This window comes from Schistocerca nitens, chromosome 7, assembly GCF_023898315.1.
Source record: "Schistocerca nitens isolate TAMUIC-IGC-003100 chromosome 7, iqSchNite1.1, whole genome shotgun sequence".
NCBI classification, from domain to species: Eukaryota; Metazoa; Arthropoda; class Insecta; order Orthoptera; family Acrididae; genus Schistocerca; species Schistocerca nitens.
In genome coordinates, this window is record NC_064620.1 from 96,475,605 (window position 1) to 96,488,424 (window position 12,820).

A 12,820-nucleotide genomic window follows, 5' to 3' on the forward strand; every position below is an offset into this window, starting at 1 on the left:
CCACCGTTTGCTTTCATAAAAAACAAAGGTATCTTCCCACTTTTGGGTGAGACTTCATCACTGATAGTAAACAGTGAGAGTAATAAAAGATAAAATTTCCTGCATAATGTCATACATTGAGATACAATCACAAAATTCTTTTCCCAGGTTCCTCTGTCAATAAGGAGCAATGCAACTAAATTTTATAAAATTGGGAAATGTTCAGAGAAGGCTTTTGACAATTGCTGTGTGTCTGCACAAGTCATGAGGAAACATAGGCAAAGCTGTATAATTTGCCCACAGTGTTTACAAAATTTTTTGTTCAGCCAGTTGTCATTATTTCTGTTTAAAGCCAAAAACTTCATGTGTACTGTAAGAAATACTTGTTTCACAAGTTCTACAACTGCTGCGACTCTTCCCTCAGTTCTGTTTGCAGATGATCCTTCTGTCTTAGCTGAAGATCAGGATTTGGAAAAAATTCCCAAATCTGTGATCAGAACCCTCAGTACCTTAGAAGCTTGGTTTCAGCTAAATGGGTTGAATCTAAACGTATCTGAGACTCGATGATGCAGTTGAAAACCAAACAGTCAAAATGTGAGCAGATTAAGATTGTGCACAACAACCAAGATACAGAAGAAGATGACTCTGTCAAATTCTTAGGTTTAAATGTAGATAAAAATTTGAGCTGGCAGGCACACGTTGAATACCTGACAAACAAGGCATACTTAAATAGGTGTTCAGTTCATAGATTTTGTGCAGTGAACAACATTTGGCCACCTGATAGTTCAGTTCACTCTGTATATTCGCCAGTAGTTACCATTCACATAAATGGGAAGTTAATTGGGTATTTTTATGACCTCAAGGAATGCTGAGGAGCAGGTTTCACAGTGCTAATAAATGGGCTTTTAAATTTTCACAGACAATGAGGATTTTTGAAAATTTCTAAGCTTGTTCACCCAGGTGGTGTCGTCCAGAAGGCACGATATTTCAGCAAGCTGACTTCTTGCCATCTTCAGACAACCCTGATGACTGATTGTCTTCTGCCGGATGTCAACTTTATATCCTTCCCCCATGCCCAAGGCCTCTGGCCAGAAATCTAGGGTGTGAATGTGGTGCAGCAGTGGGAGAAGTGTGTTGCTGGGATGCAATCTGAGGCCCTCAGTCACGCTGAGTGGACGCTGAATGGGTGCTGATTGGCACAAGTCTCTGCTGGCAAAATAACAATACATCCCCTTGTCTGTTCAGCTGGCACGACATGTGCAGATTTCCACGTAGGTTGCTGCTGTGCTTTGACCATGCTGAAGGATGGGTACCAAGCTGTGCTTAGCTGAAAACTGCTGCCTTTATTTATTAGTTCCTCATGTAGCCAGATCTCTACAGCTCTTTTTCACTACAATTCAATAAGATGTTGGACTGTTGCATCAATTCGGGGTTGCTGTAATTGATGACATGCTGTGAGAGATGCAAGGCTGTGCCGCAGTGAGCTTTGTCAGCTGTCCATTGTCAGTGTGGTGTTTGAGCTCAGTGCATCTCTCCTGTACCATCCGGATAGTCTTGCCAACACAGATTTTCCCACACTGACAAGAGATGCGCCAGACTCCCCATTTCTGGAGTCCTTATGTGGAGAAGCAAGTCTTATGGCTACATGGCAACACGGCAACAGCAGCAAGAGATTGAAATTGGTCAGCAGTATGTAATATGTGCACAAGCATTCAGACAATACTTTGCCAGATCATGTAAAACCATACCAATGTTAATATACTTTGAGTTTCAGCATGATCCCACTGATTAGTTTCCACAAAAATCCAAAATTTCAAAAGTACATAATATTATGAAAGATATAACATTGTAATTTTGGATTTAGATTCCACTTTATGCAAAATCAAACTGCAGAGATTTTTATGACATTACCTCTCTTATTTTTAAAGTTACTAAGTAAAAACTGATTTATGTAATAAAATTTGTAAAATCGTGGTAGATTAACTGGCCTTTAGAAGTAAGATAGAATGAAAAAATTACAGCACCATGTTCATTAGAAGTAGTGATGAAGCTGTACCAAATTGAAAGATAATTATGTAACTTTACAGAGGTACATAAGGTACAACAGACATAATTCAGAGGTCACAATCTACCCTCCGCTCCTTAGAGAAATTCTAGAAGCCTGTTCTAGAAGTCTGAATTTAAAGCTTTCTACTTGATATTTTTATGGATCATACACAGAGTACAGTATTCCTCATAGAAAACTTCAGAAACTTGTTAGTCTTCAACAAATAAATATATGTAAGATCTTGTAGGCAGAAAGGGTGCAATTTGTACTGCAGGTGCTTAAGGCATTCTAACTACAGGTGTTCTGTTGTTGCCATTCGGTGCAAAACTGAACCAACAGTATTAAAGCACCACCGTAGCAGTATATGGATTCATTTGATCACTGTCATCATCCGTCATGTATCTCGCTACATTTTAGGAAGTGCTCTACTTCTATCCACGACCACATATCTTAACTCTTCAATGGCACTGAAGACAACTGACTTAAGCATTTATTGACCAAATCAGTTATCACACATTTTGTGCGAATGCGTAGTGGTGACTTTTCATGGATCGATAATTTACTGGAAAGCCTGCATTTTAGTTCTGATGTTTTTATGTTGGGCACTGACCATAGTGTTGTTGAAAACCATGTGGCAGGTGGAGTAACTTATTCATGACTTTTATGGTGAGCAATTAACTGTACTTAATTAACAGACAGAGTGATAATTAGCCATACTTAGAACTTCCAAGTAGAGGTCATCTCTTAACTGTATCAAGTGATGATCACAAGTCATCTCTGAACTATGTCAAGTGCTGATCACAATAGAAAAACTTTAATGAATTTCTAAAAATACTTATCAAATGAAAGTGCTGGCAGGTCGACAGACACACAAACAAACACAAACATACACACAAAATTCAAGCTTTCACAACAAACTGTTGCCTCATCAGGAAAGAGGGGAAGGAGAGGGAAAGACGAAAGGATGTGGGTTTTAAGGGAGAGGGTAAGGAGTCATTCCAATCCCGGGAGCGGAAAGACTTACCTTAGGGGGAAAAAAGGACAGGTATACACTCGCATACACACACATATCCATCCACACATATACAGACACAAGCAGACATAGTGGGTCTTTAAATATGTCTGCTTGTGTCTGTATATGTGTGGATGGATATGACACAGACATTCTCCCAGCAGAATAAAAATTTATGTCCAATTAGGGGACAAAACCTACATGAGGGCAGAAGATGATACTACTGCCCGAGTGAAGAGGAAGATCACTGAGCTTCTCCAACACACATTCCAAGACAAGAAGGCAATAGAGAGACTTTGTCCACAAGCAGCCATGACGCCTACACTTTACTGAGTACTTAAAGCCCGCAAGGAAGGAATGCCACCCCATCCAATTATTTGGAACATAGGCGCACCAACATATGAATTAGCAAAACACCCAACAGTGATGCTCAGCCCCTTTGCGAGCAAATGTCAGCACCACATATGGAATTCAATGCATTTCATCCAGCAGCTCCAGAACTTCAAACTGGCTCAAAGAAGGCCTCACGGTGAGCTTCAATGTGATCTCTCTCTTCACAATGTATCTCTAAGAGCCTCCCTAAGCCTTGTAGGAAAAAAGTTTGGACTAGCACAAAAGAAACTGTTTGAATTCAAGCTTACATCAATCTATTTCTTTTTCACAGAAATTACGATGCACTTACAGACAGAAAGATGATGGGCTGCCCACTATCACCAGTGGTGGCCAGTATGTCTACAAAAGCATTTCAAGAAGAAGCCCTGGAGTCGCTCTCTAGAGGCTCTTATCTTTTTCCCGATATGTAGACAATAACTACGAAATTTGGCCATGCGGATTAAATTACCTACAAGACTTACTGCAAGACCTGAATTCACTGCACCACAACATCTAACTTACAATGAAGATAGAAGAAAGTAATCAACTCCATTTCTGGATGTGCTGGTCAAGCATAGACCAGCTGGCACACTAGGACACAGCACCTATTGTAAATTGACGCATATAGATTTGTAATTGCATGTGGCAGCTGTCATGCCTCTTCACAACAAGATGGCCTAAGCACACTGGTGCACAGAGCACACAAAATTTCGGACCAAGTGTCCAACAGCCAACTGCAGCACTTACAGGCTGTTTTCTGTATGAATGGATACAGCAGCCACAACACACAATGAGCCACAAGACCAAATAAGCTGAGGTCACAGCCTGCTGAGAATGAAGCAAGACATGCTGTGACAGTGATGTCCTATACATCAGGAACGCATCAGCAAAAATCTGAACAATACTTCAGAAATATAATTTTAAATGTGTGTTCCACCCAACACACTATGTGTACTATCTGAACAGTACAAGGGAGATGCCCTGAGCATGAACAAAGTCCGCTGTGGCAGGCCACTGCATCCTCTATGCACACTTCATGAATTACGTCAGCATCGAGTTGTTGCAACCATCCAAGACCTTCTGGGAGTGTACTGTAAATGAAGCTGTAGACATCAGGCTACATGAGGAACTAATAAATTAAGGCAGCGGTTTACAATGAAGCTAGACCTGGGACCCAGCCTCGAGCATAGTCAAAGCACAACGGTAATCTACACGGAAATCCACTCCTGTTAAGACAACTGAAGAAGATGAGGATGTATTGTCACCATGTTGGCATAAAACTGTGTCCAGTGGTAACAGCAGTGTGACTGAGGGCCCGGATCGTATACAAATGGCTTGCTTCCCCCAACACTGCACCAGGTCTGAGCCCGTGGATGGCCAGCCAGGTGCAGGGGCAGCGGAGAGGAGATAAAAAGGCAGTGCCCAGCAGGGACGGTATATGATGGTGGGAAATCGTTTGCCAAAACATCACACATTTTGGACAATGCCACCCGGGTGAATACCTGAGAAATATTCAAAATGGTAAGACCACAGGCTATAACATTATTATTACTATTATTTACTAAGTGAAATAAAGAGTAAAATGTATCATATAATACAAAAATTTGTAATTCTGTGACCAACTCTTGTTACAGCAACCTAGTCATCACTAGGTGTATTTCAAAAAGCAAGATAGAATGTGGGAAGGAATTCCTCATGCTGCGTCAACTGTGGTGAAAAGGAATGTTTGGCACTGTGATACATTATGAGATTTATACTTCAAAAGACAGTATGGTATGATCAAAGGCGAAGAAGAAGGCGAAGTGGATGAAGTAATTTTTTGAAGGTAGGACTAAAAACTCAATGAGACTATGAAGTAAAAGACATGTTCTATGACTACGAATAGATATAATATTTGGCAAGACACATACAGAGACTGTAGAAGGATATGAAAAATAAGTAGGACACCCTACTGAGAAAGTGAGTGAAACCTTTTTTTAATTAAAAAAGAAATTTTTTTTTTCTTTGTGTCCATCTACACAGAGAGAAATCAAAATGAGGATTCTACAATGATGTGTCTCAGCTAATAAAGCTGAATAATAATTTATATTTGTGGGTAAATTGGGCCTAGAATTGAGCCTTGTGGAACCCCTTGTAAATTTATTCAATCATTAAACTTTTTATTCACAATCCACTGCAGTTGAAGAATAAGAGATATATTTACTAATGCAATATCAGAAGTAAAAATGATCAGTATTTCCCTCTAATGAATTTATCTTTGACACAAAAAAAGAGTGCAGTAGTCAGATATGAAACTCTTTGGTACACTTACCATTGAAATAAAATGTCTGTCAGGAAGTAGAAGTGTTTTCAAATGTAGATTAAAGTTTTCCTCCAGAACAACTAAACATGGTGCTAATCAAATAATTTGGCAACTTACTTCTTAACGAGGGCAAGTGAGTACCATATTGGTAAACAGATTAGCAGCACCAATAATTACAGAGATAAGTACTCATCATGTCAGAATGGAGAAAGAAAATGTGAATACAGTACCAGTTAACTGCAGAATTGTTCATGGAAAGATCCCTGAGCTAGTCTCACATGTAAACAGCAAAACTGTCCACTTAGTACTACGGACAGAAAACTGGAAGAAACCTGATGTTACCAGCAATGAAATTCTAAATTCTTGTTGGAATATATATTGCAAGGAAATGACGGGCACTGAAGCATTTTTACATCTGTAAATGGTACGACAACATCTAGTGAGGTTAGTACACACTACACATGTGAAATAATTTAAGTGAAGATAATTATTAAAGGTGAACCAAACATGGTAGTCAGATGGTTTGATAGCCCTTGCCTCAGAAAAAGTAGCGAAGAAACATTTCATTTCAGGGAAAACTTGGAGAAAGACGCACGAAAATTTCCTGCTCATGTTATAGTACTATGGGAATATTTCATGGTGAGTAGTATGGACAGGGGATCATGAGAAATTGTTCTAAATCCATTGTGTAAAAATTACCTTAAGCAGTTACTCAGAAAACTAACTCTTAATGGTAACATTTTAGATCTTCTGGTTACAAACTGTCTTGAACTTTTGGACTCTTGTTAGCATAAATCAGGGAATCAGTGATTATAAGACTATTATAATATCAATGACTCTTCATAGTGAGTAAGTGAAGGAACAAATTGGTCACATGAGGTGTCAACATGAAACATGCATGGTTCCATAGGCAATTGCAACATTTAGCCATTAAGGCACTGACTGTCTTGTCTCACAGTAGGGTAAATGTACAGGGTGACAATTATTGAACTACATGAAAAAAAAAACATAAATTAGTTACAAACTATGGTGTGTGCACACTTCATTCAACATGTAAACGTCACTACAGATGAAACTTCCTGGCAGATTAAAACTGTGCGCCGGATCGAGACTCGAACTCGGGATAATTGCCTTTTGCTGGAAAGTGCTCTACCAACTGAGCTACCCAAGCACGAATCACATCTCGTGCTCACAGCTTTACTTCTGCCACTAACTCATCTCCTACCATCCAAACTTCACAGAAGCTCTCTTGCGAAACACAGTTTTAATCTGCCAGGAAGTTTCAAATCAGCGCACACTCTGCTGCAGAGTGAAAATCTCATTCTGGAAACATCCACCAGGCTGTGGCAAAACCATTTCTCCACAATATTCTTTCTTCCAGGAGTGCTACTTCTGCAAGTTTCACAGGAGGCAGCAGAGCTTCAGTGAGGTTTGGAAGGTAGGAGACGAGATACTGGTGGAAGTAAAGCTGTGAGGACAGTTCATGAGTCGTGCTTGGATAGCTCAGTTGGCAGAGCACTTGCCCGCTAAAGACAAAGGTCCCGAGTTCGAGTCTCGATCTGGCACACAGTTTTAATCTGCCAGGAAGTTTCAAATCAGTGCACACTCCACTGCAGAGTGAAAATTTCATTCTGCTCACTACAGATATTCGGATTTTGGTTATGACACATTCAATATGAATGCCATCATTGGTGATGATGTGGCACAGATGAATAGTGAAATTCTGCATGACCCGCTGAAGTGTTGGAACATCAATGCTGTTGATGATCTCCTGAATGGCTGTCATCAGCTAAGCAATGGTTTTGGAGTTATTGCTGTACAGCTTGTCTTTAATAAACACCACAAAAAGGAGTCACATGTGTTCAGATCCGGAGAATATGGTGCCCAAACAAGGCTCATACCAGTGGCCTCTGGGTACCCCAGAGCCAGAATGCAGTCCCCAAAGTGCTCCTCCAGGACATCAAACACTCTCCTGCTTCGATGGGGTCGAGCTACAACTAGCATGAACCACATCATGCCAACACCAGGGCCACTTTGGATAATCGTGATGAAATCATCTTCTAAAACCTTCATGTATCATTCGGCAGTCACCATATCATCAAGGTTATTCCGTGACTGCACATTGCGCACTACACAATCACCCATTGAGGGTGAAGAGACTTCTCCATTGCGAAATGCGGATTCTCAGTCCCCCAGATGGGCCAATTTTGCTTATTGATGAACCCGTCCACATGAAAGTGGGCTTTGTCACTAAACCAAACCATACCTGCACATACTAATACCCATCGTGCCCCGCGACCAACCATGCAGCTTGAACATCCTAACACAATCCGTTCAGAAGTTATGGCGATTTTATTCCATATAGATCAATAATTGTCACCTTGTATTAACAGTTATGATGATTCTTACTTCTTAGGGTTCCATACATTAATTGGTAAAAACATTCATTGTCCATCTATGACACTTTTTTTTTTCAGGTATGTGTAGATGTATCAAAGACATTTATGTCACATACTAAAAACTATAGCGCCTTGGCAGTGAAAAAAACATAAGCTTCTAAGTCAATGCAATCAAAAGATATGGCCACTTATGTCACATTTCAATACTCGCAGCCACACACTAAAACGTATAGGGTACACCCCGTAGACTTAAGAGTCTTGAAATTTGCCAAGAAGCAAGGCAGCACAGTGCAAGTAATGGAAAGAAATCAGAAAACTTTTAATTTGTAACCATAATCGTATCACATGAAAAAAATGTTTCTCTTGTCATTTGTTATCAAACTTAAAATTACAACATTCTGGAAAGTTTTGGAATTCCAGGGACCAATCTTTGCCAGTACCAATGTCAATAACAGGCAAAAATCTTCCAGATTCTTTATTCCCAGGATAGATGAACTCTCTATACACATATCTAAATTTGTACGGAACCCTCAGAGCACGAGTTCTACTCACACCTGGCCAATTTATTTTCTGTCTGACTCACTTTCATTTGGCTGCCCCTTATAATTCATGAAAAGAACATGAATGGAGATTAGAGAGACACAGAGCTGACACAGAGACTCCCCAGCAATTGTTCATCCTGCACACCTTTCACAATTGTTTTTAAGGTATTACGACATAACAAAACATCATTCTGCACTTCCATTAGAAATTTTAATTATGTTAGACATTTCAGCTTTTGGTACCTCTGCACATCATTTTTCCACTGGTAACAATGGACAAGGGAGACAGACTTGTCCCATCTGCACCACTCCTAGCTCCCCACAGCAGTCTACATGCACCATGAAGATCCTTCCTTTGCTCCCTCCTCCCTTATCCACTTCTAAAATCTGTCAATGAAAGCTGTTAAGACAGTATTTTTCATCCAGCCCACTCGTATGCAGGAATGAACAAGAAAATTGTTAAAGGATGGAATAATGATAATATTATGAAAAGGATAGATTTCTATTCGCCATATAGCAGAGATTTTAAGTCACAGACAGGCACAACAAGAAGACTACTAAACACATAAGCTTTCAGTCAGAAGGCCTTCTGCTGAAATAGACAACAAACACACACACATTCACACAAACACAGCTATCACACACATAACTACTACTGTCTCTGGCTGACGAGGCCAAACTGCATTTGTGCGAATGTGCATGTGCGAGTGCTGCCTAATTCAGAAGAACATCTTTTAGTCAAAAGCTTAAAAGCTTAAGTGTTTGGTAGCCCTTTGTTGTGCCTGTCTGAGGCTCAACATCTTCAATATATGGTGAGTAGAAAAATATCTTTTTCATAAAATTGGCAAGAAAACCATGAATTTACATGGCATATGGAGAGAATATAATATTAGGAAGGTTGGGTGGGCTGCAGAGCATAACTATATCATGTAAGGTGATGGGACCTTTCGTGGTGGCAGAGGTAATAGCTTCTGAAATGGATGTTCCAAAGGTGGTTACTGAATGCAGATAGACTTCCATATGGTGACAATAGAGCACTACATGGTAGAAATAATAGAAGGTAACTTTCTGAATGTAAAAGAGCCTTATGAAAGTCTAGATCAGCTCATCAAAATGCCATCACTATTACTGAACCTCTTGAGTTATTGGTTTATTTTTCCAGACGGCAAGAATTTATCTAAGTGATTCACAAAAAGAGTAGCACGATTTGTTTCTAGGTCGCCAGGAAAAGTATCTTCCGAGACAGATAAGGAGAGAGGCAGCACATTTGGTGTGCACACATTACTTTGTGGCAGTAGCTGAGGAGAAAAAAAAAAGAGATCAGAACTACTCTTCTGACACTTCATCAACACAATCTGCCGTAATTTTGGTAACAGTCTCTTTACACACAGTGACATTCTGTTACAACTGAATGTCTGTTACTCATTTTTGATAGATATAAGAAAAAAATTAATAACTAATACTGTCACAATCAAACATACAATAAAAACAGGACATGTACTTACAATTACTGGCGCTAACAGTTTTTATCCCTTCCATTTTCCATTATCCACCTTGTCCATATTCTAAATTATTAACATTTCATTAACATATATGAGTGTCAGAATAATTCTTGTTATGAACATAAAAATTGACTGTGACTAGCTTTCTCTGAGAACTGAAATTCACAGAAAAATGTCCTATTTGAAATCAAGAAATAATGAGGTTAGAATAATGCCACAAAGTTATGGCAAAAGCTACAAAAATTATTCTATGTGGTCTTACAAACTTATTAATTTATATCTACACAGAAAGCAGTCAATTATAGCAACACAAAAAATAAACATAAGAGAGAGAGTTGTTCCTCTGCGTCCCTGCTCCTGCCGCAAACCCCCCCCCCCCCCCAACCCTGGTAAAAGAAAAAATAATAGAGCGAAACATTCCACGTGGGAAAAATATATCTAAAAACAAAGATGCTGTAACTTACCAAACGAAAGTGTTGGTATATTGATAGACACACAAACACATACACAAAATTCAAGCTTTCGCAACCCATGGTTGTTTCATCAAGAAAGAGGGAAAGACGAAAGGATGTGGGTTTTAAGGGAGTGGATAAGGAGTCATTCCAATCCTGGGAGTGGAAAGACTTGTGTGTTTGTGTTTGTTTGTGTGTCTATCAACATACCAATGCTTTCATTTGGTAAGTTACATCATCTTTGTTTATATATATATGATGTGACTTACCGAACGAAAGTGCTGGCAGGTCGATAGACACACAAACAAACACAAATATACACACAAAATTCAAGCTTTCGCAACAAACTGTTGCCTCATCAGGAAAGAGGGAAGGAGAGGGAAAGACGAAAGGATGTGGGTTTTAAGGGAGGGGGTAAGGAGTCATTCCAATCCCAGGAGCGGAAAGACTTACCTTAGGGGGAAAAAAGGAAAAAAGGACAGGTATACACTCGCACACACACACATATCCATCCGCACATACACAGACACAAGCAGACATTTCTCTCCCTTAAAACCCACATCCTTTCGTCTTTCCCTCTCCTTCCCTCTTTCCTGATGAAGCAACCGTTTGTTGCGAAAGCTTGAATTTCATGTGTATGTTTGTGTCTATCAACCTGCCAGCACTTTCGTTCGGTAAGTCACAACATCTTTGTATATATATATATATATATATATATATATATATATATATATATATATATATATATATATATATAACAGAGGGAAACATTCCACGTGGAAAAAATATATCTAAAAAGAAAGATGATGAGACTTACCAAACAAAAGCGCTGGCAGGTCGATAGACACACAAACAAACACAAATATACACACAAAATTCAAGCTTTCGCAACAAACTGTTGCCTCATCAGGAAAGAGGGAAGGAGAGGGAAAGACGAAAGGATGTGGGTTTTAAGGGAGATGGTAAGGAGTCATTCCAATCCCGGGAGCGGAAAGACTTACCTTAGGGGGAAAAAAGGACAGGTATACACTCGCACACACACACATATCCATCCACACATACAGACACAAGCAGACATATATATATATATATATATATATATATATATACATATATGTCTGCTTGTGTCTGTATGTGTGGATGGATATGTGTGTGTGTGCGAGTGTATACCTGTCCTTTTTTCCCCCTAAGGTAAGTCTTTCCGCTCCCGGGATTGGAATGACTCCTTACCATCTCCCTTAAAACCCACATCCTTTCGTCTTTCCCTCTCCTTCCCTCTTTCATGATGAGGCAACAGTTTGTTGCGAAAGCTTGAATTTTGTGTGTATATTTGTGTTTGTTTGTGTGTCTATCGACCTGCCAGCGCTTTTGTTTGGTAAGTCTCATCATCTTTCTTTTTATATATATATATATATATATATATATATATATATATATATATATATATATATAACAGAGGGAAACATTCCACGTGGAAAAAATATATCTAAAAAGAAAGAAAGTGATGAGACTTACCAAACAAAAGCGCTGGCAGGTCGATAGACACACAAACAAACACAAACATACACACAAAATTCTAGCTTTCGCAACAAACGGTTGCTTCGTCAGGAAAGAGGGAAGGAGAGGGAAAGATGAAAGGAAGTGGGTTTTAAGGGAGAGGGTAAGGAGTCATTCCAATCCCGGGAGCGGAAAGACTTACCTTAGGGGGAAAAAAGGACGGGTATACACTCGCACACACACACATATCCATCCGCATATACACAGACACAAGCACTAAGGTAAGTCTTTCCGCTCCCGGGATTGGAATGACTCCTTACCCTCTCCCTTAAAACCCACTTCCTTTCATCTTTCCCTCTCCTTCCCTCTTTCCTGACGAAGCAACCGTTTGTTGCGAAAGCTAGAATTTTGTGTGTATGTTTGTGTTTGTTTGTGTGTCTATCAACCTGCCAGCGCTTTTGTTTGGTAAGTCTCATCACTTTCTTTATATATATATATATATATATATATATATATATATATGGTTATAATAGAGGGAAACATTCCACGACCTGCCAGCACTTTCATTTGGTAAGTCACATCATCTTTGTTTAAGATATATATTTATATATGGTTATAATAGAGTGAAACATTCCACGTAGGAAAAATATATACCTTTTATATATATATATGAGAGAGATCTGCAATAGTAGTGTATAACAACTAAGAATTAAATT

The 12,820-nt window shown here is 39.3% G+C and overlaps 1 protein-coding gene across 2 annotated transcripts in view; it reads right to left on the reverse strand.

Moving 5' to 3' along the window:
* Positions 1 to 12,820, reverse strand: part of LOC126195221 (uncharacterized) — a 196,770-nt gene that overhangs the window by 139,073 nt on the left and 44,877 nt on the right. The window lies entirely within an intron of this gene.